This window comes from Dermacentor andersoni, chromosome 1 (assembly GCF_023375885.2).
Source record: "Dermacentor andersoni chromosome 1, qqDerAnde1_hic_scaffold, whole genome shotgun sequence".
NCBI classification, from domain to species: Eukaryota; Metazoa; Arthropoda; class Arachnida; order Ixodida; family Ixodidae; genus Dermacentor; species Dermacentor andersoni.
This window is the reverse complement of record NC_092814.1, coordinates 307,248,477-307,266,356: the sequence shown is the minus strand read 5'-3', so window position 1 is coordinate 307,266,356 and position 17,880 is coordinate 307,248,477. Positions and strand designations below refer to the sequence as shown.

General features: G+C 45.8%; 1 pseudogene; it reads left to right on the top strand.

Moving 5' to 3' along the window:
* Nucleotides 1–3,416: 3,416 nt before the first annotated feature.
* Nucleotides 3,417–17,880, top strand: part of LOC140219025 (uncharacterized) — a 54,051-nt pseudogene continuing 39,587 nt past the window's right edge.

Here is a 17,880-nt window from a genome sequence, read left to right as displayed (position 1 = left end):
CTATTAGACTGTTTACGCTGCGGCTGCGCGGCTTAGTCACGAATTGCAAGCGCAAGGGGATGGATGGGGTGCCTGGCGAAGAATCACTTTTTGTCTAAGCAAGAGGGGTTGGTGTGATGCTGCCAACGCCACTTTTCGTTTGTGATTTATTATTGCTTACTCCAGTGACTGCCAAGGGAAGGAGCGGTGATATAGCGCTGTATGGGGACATCACCCGCACCCTGTTTCGTACGCATGCTGGCACTGATGAGCTGAGGGCCCATTCTGCAAGTGGCATCAGAGTGGAGTGAACTCCATAGGCAGCGCTCGAAAGGCATCAGTCATGTCTGGTCAAGGCGTATCGCCTGCCTAAAAGCTGTTGAAGCCATTGGTCTTGTCTGGTCAAAATGACCAACCGTCTGCCTTATCTCCAGCTAAAGAGTAAATGTTGAAGCCATCGGTCATGCCTGGTCAAGATAACCAAGCGTCTGACTCACCACCTGTCAAAGAAGACAATATATCAAAGCCATCGGTCGTGTCTGGAGAAGATGATCAAGCATCTGGCGCATCGCCTTCCAAAGAGATGTCAAAGCCATCGGTAGTGTGTGGTGAAGATGGTCGAGGATATGGTGCATCACCTGCCACAGAAGGGATGTTAAAGACATCGGTCGTGCCTGGTCATGATGACCGAGCGTCTGACGCATCACCTCCAAAAGAAGACGAGATATTGAACGTATCGGTCATTTCTGATCAAGATGGCCACGCGTCTTACGCATCACCTGCTGAAGAGGATCTGGTAAAGCCATCGGTCGCTTCATATCAAGGTGATAAAGCGCCTGACGTACGCATACACTCTAAGAAAAGTTTACACCCTTTGAGTCGTATCTTGCCACAAAACACTCTAAGAAAAGTTTACATATTTGGAGTGCCCCTTCTGCCACACAACGATAATCGTCATCTGCCTTGATGCGTTTCCTTTCTTGAAAACGCCGCGCTCGCTACACTCTTAGGCAAAGTTACACCCTTTGGCTTGCCCCTTCTGCCACACAACAATAATCGTTTTCTGCCTTGATGCGTTTCCTTTCTTTAACGCTGCGAGCCCGGTACTTTCCAGAAACGAATGACACGCCCGTTATCAGCATAGAACAGTTTACACCCTTTGGATTGCCCCTTCTGATAACGCGTGTGCCGTTCGTTACTGGAAAGTTCCGGGCTCGCAGCGTTAAAGAAAGGAAACGCATCAAGGCAGATAACGATTATTGTTGTGTGGCAGAAGGGGCAAGCCAAAGGGTGTAACTTTGCCTAAGAGTGTACTTTCCTGTTGGGAATGCTATCATGCTGATAACGCGCATGCCGTTCGTTACTGGAAAGTACCGGGCTCGCAGCGTTAAAGAAAGGAAACGCATCAAGGCAGATGACGATTATCGTTGTGTGGCAGAAGGAGCACTCCAAAGGGTGTAAACTTTTCCTAGAGTGAACAATAAACGACATCTGTCTTGTCCGGATTTCCTGTCTTCAACGCTGTGATCCCGATACTTCTCAGTAACGAACGACATGCGCGTTATCGGCATGACATTGCATTGCCGACAGGAAAGTAGCGGGCGCGGCGTTTTCAAGAAAGGAAACGTAAGCAAGGCAGATGACGATTATCGTTGTGTGGCAAATATACACCCCAAAGGGTGTAACTATTTAACACGTACGCTCTAAGAAACGTTTACACCCTTTGGGGCGTATATCTAGCACACAACGATAATCGTCATCTGCCTTGCCCGCATTTCCTATCTTTAACGCTGCGAGCCCGGTACTTCGAAGCCACGAACGGCATGCGGGTTATCAGCATGACAGAGCGTTCTCGACAGGTAAGTAACGAGCGCAGGGTTTTCAAGAAAGGAAAAGCAAGCAAGACAGATGACAATTATTGTTGTGTGGCAAATATACACCCCAAAGGGTGAAGCTGTTTTTAGAGTATAGCCTGCCGACATGCGGGAGATCTGCCTTTTTGGCGTTGTTACCCAAGTGAGCGTCCGTAAGAGCGCTCGGATTTCCTGGAATCGATGAAAAATTTTGTACTTTACCTCGAGGTCGCAGGTATCGGGCTGTTCTTCTACAGAAAAGTATGGCTGATTAAATTGATGACCACTAAGGCTGTGCGAGATCTGTTCTGCGATGCAGGGGAAAAGACCCTGCTGCGCTATCGTTGATTTCCTTGTGGAGGATGCTTTGATAAGGGTTCGCTGGATGCCGCTTCACATCTCGAATAAATCTCTACGAGAAGCACTTGAAGAGTTTGGCACTGTTAAAAACGTTAGCGGTCACATGTGGTATTGGGATGAGGATGTAGTGTTAAGAATGGCGAGCTGCAAGGAAAAATTGCCACCCAATTACGACTGGGAGAGAAACGGGAAAGAGAAAGAGCAGAACGGGAAAGAGAAAGAGAAAGAGAAGAACGGGAAAGAGAAGAACGCGAGTTAAGAAAAATGCAACTTGAACTTGAAAGCAAACGTTTGGAGTTGTCTCAAGGAGGTGAAGGCGCTCTGGGACGATCAAGTGAGGCAGAATCGTACCGCATGGACAGGCTATTAAAGCCATTTGAGGTCGGGACCGACATAGGCTTGTTCCTAAGCAATTTTGAAAGGACTTGCGAAAAGATGAACTTCGGCCCGAATACATGGCCACAGCGGTTGCTGTCTATGTTGCCGTGTGAGGCGGCGGAAGTAATCGCCAGACTGAGTGCACAGGATGCATATGATTATGCAAAAATTAAGGCTAGTCTCCTGAAGAAACACCGCCTTTCAGCGGAAGCTTTTCGGCAAAGGTTTAGGAGCACAGGCAAGAAAGATAGCGAGGGATATCCGGAGTTTGCATATAGCTTAAAGGCCAACCTAGTCGAGTGGCTTAAAAGCGCGGAAGCGTACGACAGCAGAGACATGATCATTGAATGCATGTGTCTAGAACAGTTTTACAAAACCATCCCCCAAGCTGTGAAACTGTGGGTGCAAGACAGAGGTAATGTAAACACTGTGGAAAGGGCGGCTGAATTAGCCGAGGAGTACGCAACCCGTAGAAAGTTGAACGCCGAGGAGGGAAACTGGGACGGTCGAAATGGACCGCGGAAACCATTTCCGTTCAAAAAGGGTGCGCAGACTAGACGATCGGAGCCTGTAGACATGGCGGAAAAGCCCGCAGAAAAGAGCGAGGAGAAACTTAATGGAGAAACCGCACAAAAAGAACAGAAAAGAAAATTCGAATCTTTTAGACCAATGCGCTGTTACAAATGCCACAAACTGGGACATATAGCTGTAAACTGCGAGAAGTCTAGCGTAGTTTTCTCCTACGTGGAGGAAAAAGATGAGAATATGGAACTTTTAAGTCCATATCTCCACGACCTGCAAGTTAATGGAAAACGTTGCCGAGTGCTAGGAGACAGTGCCGCCACGATGGACATTGTCCATCCGTCTTACGTGACGGTAGATGACTTCACCGGAGAAGTAGCATGGATAAAACAGGTTGTAGAAGAACGCAGCGTGTGTCTGCCCATGGCCAAAGTCAAAATCAATGGACCATTCGGGGAGCTAGAGATTGAGGCTGCAGTTTCCAAATTTTTGTCACTGCAGTATCCTTACATCTTTTCGAATCGTTCGAATCAGTTACTGCGCGAAAAAGGGCTCAACCTGGGAGAGGGCACAGTACAAGCGTTGACTCGAGGCCAAGCTCGTAAGATCACGGCGCTTTCGGCTGAAAATGCACAAGCTCCTCCAGCGGAAGCAGAAAAGCGGATAACTTCAATACCCGAATCCGAGCTAGGCCCGAGGGACAAAAGAACAGTTGAGGAGAACCTGCCAGCTGACCAGCTCAATGAGAGCGTAGCACTAGAGCGTCAAAGTTCTAGCCTGCAGGAAGAGCAAGCTGACGCACTCACAAGCGAGACAGGGTCGTTATTATCACCGGCCTGAAAGAACTTTGATCAGCTCTTGCGTGTGAATAAAGAGTCCCTGGCAGCTGAGCAAAAGAATGATGAGAGCTTAGCTAAATTACATGACACAGCTAAAGAAGGCATTGCTAGGCGCAACGTGACGATACATGAGAGAGGAGGTTTATTGTATCGGCACTACAGAGATCGAAAGGGTAGGATTTTAGATCAGTTAGTCGTACCTACTAAGTATAGGGAGGACCTTTTGAGTCTCTGTCATGGAAATGGGTGGTCCGGCCACCTAGGCATAAACAAATCAAAGGAAAGATTGCTTATGGAATACTACTGGCCTGGCTGTTTCAAAGACGTAGAAAACTTTGTAAGATCATGCGACGCCTGCCAGCGTTCTGGTAAACCAGGAGGGACATGGAAAGCTCCACTGAAGATAGTGCCCTTAATAACAGAGCCTTTCAGACGACTTGTAATAGACACGGTAGGGCCTCTTCCAAAAACAAAATCAGGCTACAGGTACTTGTTTACCATGCTGTGTCCGGCTACCAAGTTTCCAGAAGCAATCCCTTTGAAAGAGCTCAGTTCCACCGAAGTAGTAGACGCGCTTTTGACAGTGTTTGCACGAGTTGGGTTTCCAGCCGAAATTCAGGCAGATCAAGGGTCAGTATTCACGAGCGCACTGACTTCCACATTCTTGAAAAAGTGCGGGGTAAAGTTAATACACAGTTCTGTCTATCACCCTCAGTCAAACAGTGTAGAGAGGTGGCCTTCGGTGCTTAAGCGAGTTTTGCGTGCGCTCTGTTACGAGCATAAGGAGGACTGGGAGAACTGTCTGCCGGCAACTTTGTTTGCTTTGCGAACGGTTCCACATGAAGCGACAGGGTTCTCACCAGCAGAACTAGTGTATGGGAGGACACTCCGTTCTCCACTGAGAATGTTAAGAGAGATGTGGGAGGAAAGAGGTGAGAGTCCAACAGTGGTTGAATACGTGCTAAATTTACTGGAACGGCTAAGCGCAACCCAAGAACTAGTCGGAAAGAACATGGGAGTAGCTCAAAAGAACGCCAAATTCTATTACGACAAGAATGCGAGGCTTCGTACGTTTAACGCCGGAGACCAGGTAATGATCCTCAAACCTTCAAGAAAGAACAAGCTTGAAGTTCACTGGGACGGGCCCGTTAAAGTGTTGCACAAACTTTCAGACACTAACTATGCTTTGAGAATGCCCGGTCGCAGGAAGGAAGTGAGGATATATCACTGTAATTTGATGAAGCCGTATGTAGAGCGGAGAGGAGTCGTTAACTATACCATCAAAGAGCAGGATGGCACTAGTACCAAGTTTAAGGAGTATAGGGTGACCTCCAACTCTGAAATCGGTTTAAAAGAAGTAGTCGAGCACTCGGTAAGCTCGCACGCTCTAAGACCCGAGCAGCTAGATGAGCTAAAAGAGGCGTTAGGGGAATATCTCGACAGATTCAGCGATCGGCCGGGTAGAACCGAACTGATAACGCATGAAATTGAGCTGACATCAACCGAACCAGTAAGATCAAAGCCTTACAGGGTGTCTCCAAGACAGAGAGAGATTATGGAGGCAGAGATACAGCGCATGCTAGAGTTAGGAGTTATTGAGCCCGCTGAGAGTGACTACACGTCACCGCTAATACTGGTAGAAACCCCTAACAAGGACCCTCGTCCGTGTGTTGACTACAGGAAGTTAAATGCCATCACTTGAGATCAGCTCTTCCCGATACCCAACATTGAGGAACGAATTGAAAGAGTTAGCGCTGCTAAATACATTTCAACTATAGATCTCGTGCGGGGGTACTGGCAAGTTCCCCTTTCAGAAAGTGCCAGCCGCTATGCCGCATTCATCTCGCCTGTAGGCACTTTTCGCCCTCTCGCACTCAGCTTCGGGCTGAAGAACGCGCCGTTTAGCTTCTCTAAGTTAATGGATATTGTCCTAAAAGACTTGCAGGAGTTCGCCTTGCCCTGTCTTGATGATGTGGCAATTTTTTCGGACAGCTGGGAACAACACGTATCGCACCTCAAACAGGTGTTCTCACGGTTGAGAGAAGCCGGCTTGACGATGAAAGCGGAAAAGTGTAGGTTTGGTTGTTCGCAGGTTACTTATCTGGGCCATGTTGTCGGTCAGCGCATGAGACGGCCGGCGGAGCTGAAAATAGCTACGATTGGAGGATTTTCTCAGCCGCGCACGAAAACGGACCTTCGTTCATTTTTGGGACTTGTGGGGTACTATCAACGGTACATTCCGAATTACTCGCAAATGGCAAATCCATTAACAGACGCCCTCCGAAAGGGAGCACCGAGTAACGTACGCCGGGATAACGACAAGGAGAACGCTTTCCAAAGATTGAAAACGCTATTGGTTTCTCGCCCTGTGTTTCGCGCGCCAGACTACACAAAGGAATTCATAGTTCAGTGCGACGCAGGCGACAGAGGTATGGGCGTGGTACTTAGTCAGGTCGGCGACGATAACGAGGAGCACCCTATCCTCTATGCCAGCCGTAAACTAAATGTAAGAGAGGAAGCCTACAGCGCTTCAGAGAAGGAATGTGCTTGTTTAGTTTGGGCCGCACAGAAGTTGTCGGGTTACTTGTACGGAGCGAAGTTCATCTTCGATACCGACTACTGTCCTCTGACGTGGCTCAATCAAATGTCACACAAAAATGGCCGCTTGCTCCGATGGAGCCTCACTCTCCAAGAGTACAACTTCTCCGTTAGATATAAGAAGGGAAAGTTGCATAGCAATGCGGATGGTTTGAGCAGGCTAATTTGAATTCTGCGTTTGAGGGTCCCGCCTAAATTTTAGGGTTACTAGTGCTAATTTTATTAAGCAAAGAAGATCCCCTCTCATTTAGCAGGATTCCCTCCATGATTGCTGAATTCGTCAGCAGGAATTTGCTTCAGAAATTGGCATAGCGAAATCCAGCATTTTTTGTTTCTGCACTTCTGTTGTTTTGTTTTTTTTTTGAAGCCTAGCGAGTCTAAAGTGAGAGCCAATGCACGTCATCTCGGCGCAGAGCCGTGTTGTGGGGTTCATTTTGCAGTTGCCTGTCCTTGTTGGATGTTTTGGGGCGGTGACATCAATACACAAGTGGTCGCTGCGAGCCAAGACATCAATCCCCCCCCTGACCACCTGCCGTTCTCTTCCTGCCTAGCGGTTGTCAGCGCTAGACAGTCGAGATTTTTCGGGCCATGGAGGCGCTGTTAAGAATGGCGAGCTGCAAGGAAAAATTGCCACCCAATTACGACTGGGGGACAAGGCGCGCATCCCCCACTCCCTCGCTGCAGCTAGACTGCGTTCGAAGAAGCGGGCTTTGTGCTGAAAACCGCCTCCATCCACGAGCCCCATCTCCGTTGTGACGAAACGGGTTCGACGGACGAACTATTGTGCCCGAGGTCTCCAGCGCGAACCTGATTTTGCTACGCATGAGCAAGCCGCAGCGGGACAACGAGCTACCCAGAATGTCTCCGAGCTTTCCGGAACGACTCCCCTCTGTCGTCGGCTCCAGTCCTTCGCACCTGTGTGTTTGCGTGTGTGTGGGCGTAAACGACACTGCGGAACGACTCCCCTCTGTCGTCGGCTCCAGTCCTTCGCACCTGTGTGTTTGTGTGTGTGTGTGCGTCACCTTGTCGCGGGAGGCGGCTAGTTTTGCGATGACGAAACGAACATTCGCTGCCTTGCATCGCCGGAGGACCGAGGGTTTAAAAACGGCTGTTGGGCGGAGGCTCGACACACTTCTCTCGTGCAGTCAGGTTGGACTGACACACTTTCTCTTGAGCAGTCATGTTGCACTGACACTCTTTTTCTTAAGCAGTCATGTTAGACTGATTTAATTTCTGTAAATAAACCCATTTTCCTCGTTCTCGATGAGAAGCAGTTCTTCCCTTTATCAACGTCCTCAGCGTGTTTAAGTTGGACGACGGCATGGGCCAGCTACCTTCGAATTCATGCCGGACTCCAATCTTGGCAACGGATCTCGAGCGATGGGATTGAGCCCCCAATCCTGACAGTAGGCGCAACGGCCACCCGTTACGTTCTACTGTGCCTCAAGGAAGGATTGGAAATTAAAGATCTACCATACCTGTGGTACTACCAGGAAAGAAGGCTTCACATTATTGTCCCAGGGCGACCACCAATGTGCCTGAAGTGCAGCACGATAGGCCATTTGAGTTGTGCCTGTAGATCCCACAATGCAGCACTTGTAGTACGTACGACCATATGAAGTGCGCGTTTTTATATGAGTCTGAGACCGGTAAAGTCCAAATGAACGAATACGTGCCCACGAAGCTAGGAAAAAATACTGGTGACCCCGACTGCGGCGTGTGAAATTGAGCATGGAAGCGAGAACCAGCAAGGAACACCACTTCTCGACAAAGAGGCAGTGGGTCAATCACCCCGACGAAGTCCTGACTGATGTCGAAACAGGGAACACTGACTAGCTGTCGCCAGAGCGCGTTATAAAAAAGCAAGAAAACAGCGTTCACAACTTGCCTCTAAAGTGAATTTCCCTTGGTAGTAGAGGAACGGTAGTACTCGACTATTGTTTAGATTGGTCGAACATGACTGGGGTATACTCGGCTGTAAACAAAGGAGTTTCATCTGTTGCACATTCTAGGCAAGACAAATATTCGCCTTTGGGTTATCTGTGGATTTCGTTGTGAAGATTCAGCAACGGATAAGATGGTTAGGCCTTTTACTGAGTTCTTTATTTTGATCATGATTTACTTGTTGGAAAAGGAGAGGCGATAATTGCCGTCACACGAATTGGTCTGGAGTAACAGTGCTTTCTCTTAACATTTGTCAGTACGTTGTCTACGCTTTTATTCGAGACCTTTAACTACGGGTATTTGTGCGTGCATGCCAACAAAGCCTAAAGCATAGATAGAAAATTATGACTACAACGGACTTGCTGTATTTATAATTATTTGTGCGGTGATATTTATCTGCGTAGTTTCACGTGAAAGCGACGAAAAGAGATGTGAGAGTTTTCTGTATTGTCCGAAAGTGCCGTAACTTTCCGCGTATTACGCGTCATACGACGCTTGTTGCATTTGCTTTCAGTGTTTCGATAGAGTTTGCACTGTATTTACTTGAACATTATGAATTGTAAGACGGTGAAATGCTCTGACCGGCACAATATTTTGACCCGAGCTCGATTTTGGCCGAGAACTTGTGGCGATGCCTTTTTCGATGCCTCTCGCTCTTCGAGCTTCGTCAAAAGACAGAGCGATGCTCCGCCCGCGTTGTCGTTGGGGGCTGCCGGCTGTGACAGGTTAATGATAAAGTGGCACAAAATTGAGCGGGAAGCATCATCACAAAATCACGGCTCACTTTTTTTTTCAGGATGTTCCTTCTAAGGTTAGTCAAGCGGAATCGTTATAGCTTGTGGTCAACAACGAAAAAAAAAAAAAAAAAACATGTTTTACGCGCCAAAACTGCGATCTCATTATGAGGCGCGGCGTAATGGGCGGCTGCGGATTAATATCCACGACCGGAAGGTATTTAACGTAAATCTAATGCACAGTGCAGGAATGTTCTTGCACTCCGCCCAATCGACTTCCAGGGGCCGTGATCAAACCCGTGACCTAACTAGGATTTTCTCTTCAAATACATGCAAAACGCAGAAGTGCTTTTATGAGGCAAAGGCTGGACCGATTTGAGTGAAGTTTGTTGCAGTTGAGAAAGTTAATTGGGAGGGGCGGGGAGGCTATCAGCTCTAGGAAGCAGAATTTGATTTAGTGCTTCATTTATTGTTTCCTTAAGATTGCTGAAAATCGTCAATTTGAATAAAGACACGAAGTGTAAATACCGTAACTGCGCCAAAAACAGAATTCACAGTTCACTAAACTGCATCTGATAAAACGGCTCAAGCGGACGAACGATATACATAAATTACCCTTTAAGTGAAATTGCATAATAGCTGCGCAAGAGCGCTATACAATACGTGTATCAGAATTGTGCAGTTGTGTTATTAGGTACAGTTTACAAACTTGTGATATCGTTTTTTATTTGGGTTTGATGTAAATAAACTTCATAGTTGAGTTATCTTTTATTTAACAATTTTGAGAATTCTTTCAAAAATTGGATGCCTGGTTACGGGCATCCAATTGTTTACACGTACTTCTACTACTGTAACTTCTTGCTGTAGATGCAACAAATCTCGTCAAAGTCGGCGTGAAAACTTCTTAAAGCAGCTTGCGCGAATTATTGTGTCATATTTTTAGCGCCTCGTACAAACCTTCAAAGGTTTTTGTAAAGGACAGACTGGTGTACACTACTTTAAACCCGTGATTGTAGAAACTCTTTAAACTGTAGACTACTTTAACCCCGTGCCTATACTAACTTTAGAATATGTAGACTGCTTTAAACTTGTGATCATGAGACTCGTACATGTGATCTTCTTTTAAATTCCAAAGCTTGCCTTGTGGCATAAAGCGTGTGAAACGCGCATGTAATAGGTACATGTTTGTACTGATAGATTGACCCCAACAGACTGAACCATATGTCCAAAAAATGGCAGACATGTGTATGATGCGAAAAGCGGCACAGTCGCTTCTCCTGCTCTTATCTATGTCGAAAGGTTAGTTGGCACAATGTGTTAACATTGGATCTATGAAGTTATTTTTAGGTGTTCTTTTTCTCGGATATAGCGTAGCGAGCCTAAAGATCCGCGAGTCCTAATCTTGTGCAAAGAGGTGTTCCTCGTTTATAGCTGTGTTATTATGGCTGTGTGCAATGTGTGTTCGATGTGTTTGTCGCTACTTTGTCAAGTTCTTTGTGTGCTACGTGATGTTCATGGGTGTATTAGTATGTGCATGATTGTGACAACTGACATTCGGTATTGCACTGAACTGTCAAGTCTCGTTGAAAATTTTGATCTATTCTGTGCCGCGCCTGACAACTAAAGCGAAGACAAACTCAGTGCGCTTCCATTTTGTGAAGAAGGATCACCAGCGAAGCTTCGTACAGTGCAGTTCCCCCTTAGTGGCGAACTGCACCTCCGCCGCGTGTCGACCCGGGATTGTACTATCCTCGGTATCGGTCCACGTATGGGGCGTGCTTAACGCCCGCGTAACCTACGGCGCGGGTCGACCCTGCATTGCACTATTTTCGGGATTTTTTTTCTACACGCGAGCACGATAGTGTGGAAAGTAGCTCGTAACAGCTTCGCTGTACAAAAAATGCTGACAGACAATAGGATCGATACGCACGTTAGCTTCTTCATGTGACAAAAATTTCTCCTCTTTTTATTGTTTGACAAGTGAGAAATTAAAGTTTCACAGGTTATTACTTTCGAACAAATTCGATTTATGCGCACGTTGCCATTGCGGAAATCAAGTTTCAGAAATTTTGCTTTGCAGCCTATTGCAACAAGTATTGTAGTAAGTGCTATTTTTTTTACGTTCTTTGTCTTTCCATTATTGTGTAATAAATGTCATTGTGAAGGGAGTGCTAATCCTGTCTTTTGCCTTGCCTCGTGTTTACGTTTTCTCGTGCTGTGTAGCTACCGTGCTGTCTTAGAAGATCGGGCATGTTTGCGTGCTTAAATAATTGCATTGCCGGTTATATGGGCGTTTCGGAGTCGACGCGTGAAACAATGTACGCCCCTTCAATTAAGTGACCCACCTTAAGAGGCCCGTGTTTGCTAATATGTACTCGACGACCTTAATAATGAATCCGTTACGAAAAAACACCGCTGGCATAGGCTAGTGCACGCAGTATAATACATGCCTTGTACGTGACGTCACGTCCATCGTCTGCACCGACCGACCGCCATTGCTTGGTAGAACGTTTGTATCGCTTGCTCGTTGTCGGTGAAGTAAAACGCGCCTGTCATTGGCGTGTACGATACGAGACGAAAACCAAACTCTGAGACGGCGTTGACCCTTACACATTCAGAGTCGGTGCGGATGCAACTGCGGATGTGGAGCAACTGTCAGCCACAACGCATGTGAACATAATCAATTACTTGGTTTTGTCGAACAGCTACGTTACTTTGCAGTAGATGAAGTCCGTTTAAATCGCTGAATGCACATAATTATTTCACGAGCGGCTGGGTGCAGAACATCGCAGAAATGCGTCTCCAGTCGGAGCGCGTCATCGTACTCGGCGAGGTAAGGTAGCAAGGACGAATGAAAACACAGTTTTGCACACCAGGAAGAGTAAATTACAGCGAGATACCTCGTTTTTATTCTACGGTTCCGTTCAGACGTAGCCGATCTGCCGCGTGATCTGATGTTGTAGTTCAGTCTTTCTACTAAGCCTGTGCTCATAGCAGTTAAATGTAAACGTGGTGCAACCTTTCTTACCTACCCAACGGTTAAGTTCAGGTTGCACGTTTAGATGCCGCAGCTGTTGTACACCGCAGTATAAAGCTTCTCGATGAGGTGATTAACCAAACACAACTTTCGAAAACTAGTTCCAAACAACATTTCCTTTATCAGGTCAGCCATTCTGAGCGGCTTCTGGAGCCAGACATAAAAGTGTGGTGCTTAGGTAACACAGATGGCCGCATTATAACATCTCGCTGCACCTGCATTGCAGATGCAGGGGATGCATACTCGCACAACGGTGCTTCACTACTTGCTGCACAAACACAAATGCGCTTAAGGAAACGAGAACGTGCACAGAAAAAGAAATGAATCACTCCCAGCCAACTGCCCTGGCACACAGCCCAAGCACCTAAAAGACACATACATATCGTCATTCAAGAAGAGGAAGAAAAGAATGAACTCGATTCACCTGCAGCTAGGTGTTGAAAGCGCAACAACGTGCCTCCACAAGCCCTGCCAGCTGTGCTACTAACTCCTACTGAAGAGTCCATACAACTGTTTCATTCACGTCTTGCGGATGCCGGAGCTATACACCAGCTGTCTTCGTGGCGCACCCAAAATGCAGTGCCATGTTTCATCAACTGAGAATGCTGGAACCACGTTTTCTGCGCGATCTCTCATTTGCAGAAACTCGGTCCGAGGGCTGGGCCTCTTGGCACTCACGATTCTAGTTCGGCAACCACACATTGCGCATATAGGAATTAATGCGAGCAAAACAAGGAATACGGAAATACGCGTAAACAGCCGGGGGTCCGTACGGCTGCCAGATCGGCTGGCATCTGGCAATGGCGAACGCAGTCACGGAAGCCGCCGGAAGTGACGCGTGTGCAAGTTATGTATACACAAATGTTTCAATGATTTTGAATGTGTGCGTTGCAGGCGGGTTCAAAAGAGTTGAAGGTCACTTTGGCATACGCTCATGAGAGCCTGCGCACTCAAGAGGCATCCATTAAGTTACTTTGACATTCTCATTCGAGTGCACGCGTTGTTAATTCTCATTAGTTGTTTTCTCTTTACTTGTTTTTCTCCCGTTCTCTTTTACGGTCGCCTGAAGATCACCACTTGTTCTGCGTGGTTAATGGCGTGTTCGAACGGTCGTTACAAGTCTGTGAAGATCATTAAGACACGTACGTAGGTTCACTGATTGATTTTTAAATTTTATTCCGACACTTTCATCGACAAAGAATGCTACGTGGGTTTGTATATGTGGTGCGTTCTACTTCTTCTAGACGAACACGGCACCACAAGTTAGACAAACACACAGCGCTAACTTTCAACAGATTTATTTTCAGTTCTCGCATGCGTACTTATACTCCTCAAAACCTCATAAGGAATGTGCACATTGCTCTGCAAAGAAGAAAACCGGAAAAACCACACGGGACAGACAACCCGCCGCGGGTTGCTTAGCGGCTATGGCGTTGCGCTGCTAAGCACGAGGTCGCGGGGTAGAATGCCAAATATTTATTCAGAAATATACTGTTCTGGTAGGAAAATGACGAAATGTAGGAAAGTGAGGAAGTTTTCACCGGTACGCATGTATGATGTCACCGATTTCATAGCATATGTCCTCGTATTTGCATCATTTGCTGCAGTAAAACTTTCAGTATAGTTGTTATGTCGAGCCTTTAGCTATTTCAGAACGCAGTGCAGCATTTATATAATCAAAAATAATTTATGGGCACCATGCAAATGCTGTGTGAAATACAAAACATTACAACAAACCCACGTGGGGAACTGCAGCTTGGCACACCATGCGTCTTTAATGTTTGCTGCTTTCCTGTTTGACCAAAGGGCTGATTCCTTGTTCGCAACGCTTCACAAGATTCACAACGTTTTGCCGTTACTCATGCGTAATTTACTTATACAACCTAATATACTTCCCAAAGGCGTATTTAAGGGGGGAACTCACGGGCACGCACACACCCACACCAACACATCGGTGCACTAGCAGACCGGCATCGTAGCAAAACCCAGGGCTTGCGCGCTGAAAGACTTGTTGCTTCGTTTTGTTACCGAAGTTACCGCTTCATTGCTGAACGCTTTGTTACCGAAGGAACGTCTTGCATTTCGGCGGGTACACCGATGACGTGTCGCTTCTGAATTAGTGCACTGACTCTGAATTTTGAATTCTGAGATCATGTTCAGTGGCTTGACTCAAAGCACTGAGCATGACCTCAGAATTCATAATTGAATTATTGAGAATAAACTGTACTGCTTTTATTGTTACTCTGCTTCGAAAAGTTTTGCATGCAAAGAAAGACCTCTATCAACCGCTACGGATCTTTTTCTTTTTTCATTCCGGAGCAGAATAGGATCGTAACTTCATTCAGTGGAACGAAACTGAAACCAGAACGAAAAAGATTTAGTTACAACACCCTGAGTTTCACCTACCGCCGCTTGCATCATACCGAGTTCCTCGGGGCCTTCTAATTATATTCGGAAACAAAAATCAGCGTAGCTGTTAATCATTATATATATATATATATATATATATATATATATATATATATATATATATATAGAGAGAGAGAGAGAGAGAGAGAGAGAGAGAGAGAGAGACAGAGAGGTCAGAAGACTTGTGCATTGGCCCTCTTCCATCACCACACGAAAACAAGTTTGCACGTCACTGACTTATATCATGAGCGTCCCGTACAGATATACAAATACAATCGGTAGGAAACAACTTATAACAAATGGAAAACAATTCGATATGCATTAAAACAGCGCTATACAATAATGTCAGAATAAATAGTCACAAACAGGAATGTCTACTAACGTACAAAAAATTACGCTTTTCTACACACTACTAACAAGAAAAATTAAAACTTGTTTTACAAAAGTATGAAGCCTAACAATAAAGAAATAAAGGTAACGTAAAGAAAATGTAATAATTATGAAAATGTGTTTATGACAAATGAAGAGATGGTTCTGCTAACAGTATTTTTTCATATCGTGTTTTAAAAAGTGCAGTGAATGAAATGACTTAATATTAACAGGTATACGATTCCAAAGTGCAATACCACAGAAGCTAAGTGTAAATTTTCCATAGTTGGATCTGATTTTGGGTAAGAGAAGGTTATTGCGCTTTGAAAACCTAGTATTATGTTTGCTTATGAGGTTATCAAAAGGAAGGTTGTCTGATGATATTTCACGATGAAGGAGATGAAATATAACGAGTGTGAACTATATATGATAGAATAGCTGTTGAATGGATAAGATGCGCAGATGTTGATAAATGGGTAAAGATTAGCAATGGAATGAGCTAAAAATCATTCATTTTATTGCCTGCTTTGGAGACGTTGAAGTGGTTTGAGATTAATTGGATATGTGTTTACTCCATGAAGATTAACAGTATAATAAATGACTATTAATATAAGCATTATACAACGAGCTAATAACATCAGGTTGGAAAAATGCACGTGTTTTATTGATAATGTGGATACCAAATGAAACTCTTTTCATTAGTGAGTTGGCATGCCTATTGAACTTAAGGTGCGTGTCGAGAGTAACACCAATGAATTTAATAGTATCAGATGTTGGTATAGCGTAATTATTTAACGAGATAGTTATGGAAGAAGCAATCATAGTTTGTGGGTTATGAAATAGTAGAAACGTTGTTTTTAAGTGATTGATTTGAATTTGATTATCTCTTCACCCAGGATACACATAGTTAAAAGCTCGGTGTTAAGTGTGTCTTGAAGCGCGCTAAGCGATTTCTGTGAAGAGTAAATGGCCGTGTAATCAACATATAACGAACAGTTAGAAGTGGTAAGTACATTAGGTAGATCATTTATAAATAATAAGAACAACAATGGAACTAGTATTAAGCCTTGGGGAACGCCGCAGTCAATTAATTTAGCAGAAGAGAACTGGCCATTAAGAGCTTACACAGAAGAATAGAATGATCGAAAGTTTCAAATGCTTCTGTATGGTATGGTAGGAAAAACTTTACTCAGGTCCTTCAGGTCGCGCTAGATTCCGAGCCCGAAGCGGGCCGCTCCCATGTCGGGACCGAAAGGCCTAGCCTCTCGTCCGCATCGCGGTCACGATAGACTGCCCATGTCTGTTCTTCTGGTTCGGGGCTGCGGGAAGCCACGTCCCAACGCTCTTTGCTGTTGTCCTTGTCGCTGCGTAACGCGGAGCACCGCCAGAGCATATGTTCGAAGTCTGCTACGCTACCGCATCGAGGGCAAGTGTATGAAGCCAAGGCTTCGGGAAATATTTTTTTGCTTATTAATAGGGGATTGGGATAGGTTCCCGTCTGCAAGTACCTCAGAGTGAGAGCTTCTGGGAGATCGATGAAGATGGCTGCTTCAACAAACGCTTCGTCAATAAATCGCTCGATGTTATCTGTGAAGTAATTAAAGCCAATTCCGTCGAGTAACCATGCGTAAAACCAAACTGGAATGGTTAAAGAAGGTTAATATAGATGGTACATTACACGACTGTAAATAATTTTTTCAATGACCTTACTAAAAAACGGCAAAATGCGAATTGGGCAGATAGTTATTAAGGTTGTCACGAGAACGCGTTTTGAATACAGGGAATGCTTTACCACGTTTCATCAAATAAGGAAATATACATGTTCTAAAAGCAGGCGTTAAGCACTCTCCATACGTGGGCCGATCCCGAAGGCCAATGCCGACCCCACCCGCGGCGGAGGTGAAGCAGGCTTTAAGCTCTCCGTGGGCCGATCCCGAAGATAGTGAAATATAGGGCCTACTCGCGGGGGAGGTGCACTTCGCCATTAAGGGGCCCACATACAATGTACGCAGCTTCGCTGGTCATCCTTCTTCACAAGGTGGAAGGGCACTGAGTTTTTGCTTAAAGCTATCGAAGCTGCGCTCAAGCATATATTGCCTCCTTTCAGACCTTATCTACATCTTTGTATCTCCGAATCTTCGCCCTTCACAGAGTTGTCTTGCCACTTTCGTGCTATTCTCACCAGTGTCGAGAGGCATCGGCTATGCATCGAGACGGAAACTTTCCTGCTGGCAGCGGCCGTACGACTGCACGCGACTGCCGGATGGCGCGGGGAAGCGTCAGCTCAGCGCTGCAGCTGCTTTCACCCATGATTCTCCGTGTCTTAAGTCTCCTCAGCGTCGTTTTGGACCTTTAGTGCAAGTATCACCAGTGTTGAGAGGTGTCGCTTTACGCATTACGACGAATGCTTTCCTGTTTTGAGCGCCCGTGGCTGCGAATCAGTCCGTGCGATTGCGGAATGGCGTCGACGTCAGCCGCTGTCGGCTTGCCGCCTTGAGCCGACATCGCATCAGACGGACTCCTTCCCCGACTTGCTCCTGTGGCCACGACGATGAGGATGTTCGCCATCTACTCCTCGAATGCCCCATATACGAGATACAAAGACAGCAGCGAGAACAAGAGCTGCACTCCATCGATTCTCACCGGCCTTTCTCACTCGCAAAATTGCTGGGCCCATGGTAATCGAAAATAGCACAGCGAAAAGCATTGAACGCGATTGAACATTTTTATGAAGACACAGGCATCCTCAACAAATACTAGGTATTGCATTGAATAATCACACGATGTCACTAAAACATTATTCCATTATTTGTAATTATTAGTACTTGTATATTACGTGTTATACATTTTTTGTTGTT